The 2,500-nt window shown below is 40.5% G+C and overlaps 1 long non-coding RNA gene across 1 annotated transcript in view; it reads left to right on the top strand.

Annotated features, from left to right (window-relative positions):
- LOC139751117 (uncharacterized) overlaps positions 1-2,500 on the top strand; it is a 293,449-nt gene that overhangs the window by 166,412 nt on the left and 124,537 nt on the right. The window lies entirely within an intron of this gene.

Here is a 2,500-nt window from a genome sequence, read left to right as displayed (position 1 = left end):
AACAAAAAAAAAAAACCCCACAGACACGAGACAATAAAAGGAAACGCAGACTGATCGGTACGGAGGCAACACTGTACGGTAGAGGTGCCATGTCGGAATTTTCTGATCCAGTGTTGTCCCCCTACCATTCATCCCCCCAGCAGAGCCAATAGGTCGTGATCCCAGGCTTTTAAGGGTGGAGGATCGCCGTGTGAATGTTGCAGGGAGTGAGAGAGAAAGAGAGGGAGGGCAGAGAGCACTCTGCCTGGGCACACCAAATGGATTTTCTCCCCCCCCCCCCCCTATGCATGATTCCCAGGATGACTGTGTTAATACTGTGTTGATACTGAGGAAAGATAAGTTACGTCATTATATTCTCTGACGTCATTGGTTTCCACGAGCCTAGAAGTGTTCATATATATATATATATATATATATATATATATATATATATATATATATATATGTATATATATATATATATATATATATATATATATATATATATATATATATATATATATGTATATATATATATATATATATATATATATATATATATATATATATATATATATATATGGCTGTGCATGTTTATGTGTATGTTGATATGTATATGTATGTGTATATACGTGTATGGGCGTGTATGTATATATGATTGGATGGGTCCTTCTTCGTCTGTTTCCTGGCGCTATCTCGCTGACGCGGGAAAAGGCGATCAAGTATAATGATAAAAAAGATATATTTAGTATAATATAATATCATATATTATAATATAATATGATATGATATGATATGATATATAATAACATACGATATAATATGATATTCTGATATAGGTCAACATGCGACCTCATCTCCAGGGTAAAAACCCCTTCTTCTATAGCCTGCGTATAGTAAAAGATATCTCTAAACTCTAGAAATAATGGTACTTGACCTAGGATATGGTGAGACCTGACCTGGACTGACATGAGATTAGATAAGGAAGATAAGGATAGCTAGATTGCCACAGCCACACGTCTTTATCAATGATATCGTCTCGTGTGGGTGATGTTAGAGGGGTAGTTTACTGTGCTGTAATCATCGTCGTCTGTTGTTAGATTTAAAGGTTCTCGAGGGGGAAACGTGAGAAAGAGAGAGAGAGAGAGAGAGAGAGAGAGAGAGAGAGAGAGAGAGAGAGAGAGAGAGCTACATAAGATGCACAGACGACACAGACTTCAAGGCGAGGTGGTTAGCTGGCCGTAAACCCCTTAGAAAAAATGAATCCATTTCCTTTAAAAGCAGTAGAAGGAAATGATAGCAGGGTTGGAGAGAGAGAGAGAGAGAGAGAGAGAGAGAGAGAGAGAGAGAGAGAGAGAGAGAGAGAGAGAGAGAGAGAGAGAGAGAGAAAGAGAGAGAGAGAGAGAGAGAGAGAGAGAGAGAGAGAGAGAGAGAGAGAGAGAGAGAGAGAGAGGTGTTAAGCCCACCTTGAAAACAAAAGAAAAGGGAGATAAATAGATTTCTCCACCACCTTGGTCCTCACACACCCTGAGCATACCCAAACAACACGTTCCCCTCTGATGGTGGCGGTCGTGGTGGTGGTGGCTTGGTGCCGTCGTCACCCCCACCACCAACACTACCTCTGCTACAGCTGCGTCCGCCTTCGTCCCCTACCACCCACCCGCCGCTCCTGTGCCACACTGCCGCCGCCGATGCTAGCGGTGGGTAAAGAAATCTACAGCTAAGAACCTGACCAACAGCTTGATTGTGTCTTCGGTTCCAATCAGGAGAGACAGACAGACGTGAGTGAGGTGGTGGTGTGGTTGATGCTTTTTGGGCGGGGTAAACCAGGTGATCTTTGTGTCTATCCTCTCTCTGTTCTCTCTCTCTCTCTCTCTCTCTCTCTCTCTCTCTCTCTCTCTCTCTCTCTCTCTCTCTCTCTCTCTAATATATATATATATATATATATATATATATATATATATATATATATATATATATATATGTATGTATATATAGATAGATAGATAGATAGATAGATAGATAGATAGATAGATAGGACGGTTTGCAAGACCTTTACATATGAGATCTTCAGATGAAGTACTTTGTGTGCCCAGTAAAGATGCTGAGGAGGATTTGTTTAGACAGAAATGCGTTCTAGCCATACGAAATCCCCTCAGTCGCCATTCCCAGTAACTTATTCATGGAATAAATTGAAATTGAAAGCCTAACTTTTTTTGTCAGTAACCATCATAAAATGTGGCTAAGATACGTTGGCGATGCGTGGTCCTTGTGGCTATCTTTCCAAGATTGTGATGTTTCTTAGGATGAACTAAACATCACCCATCCCACCATCAGGTTTCAGAGTGAGTGGTAACAAGAAGGCAAATTGCCTTTCCTTCATGTGATCCTAACCAGGGAATCTTGATCACCGATCATTTAAAATCTACAGGAAGTCTACCCAAGCTGAGAGGTGTATTTATTATTTTTGAGTGCATGATCGTTCTTCAGAAAGGGCGTAGGTAAGTTCATGGTTGTAAGA

Source organism: Panulirus ornatus, chromosome 11 (assembly GCF_036320965.1).
Source record: "Panulirus ornatus isolate Po-2019 chromosome 11, ASM3632096v1, whole genome shotgun sequence".
Taxonomy (NCBI): domain Eukaryota; kingdom Metazoa; phylum Arthropoda; class Malacostraca; order Decapoda; family Palinuridae; genus Panulirus; species Panulirus ornatus.
The sequence above is the reverse complement of the archived record's forward strand: the minus strand, read 5'-3'. Positions and strand labels throughout refer to the sequence as shown.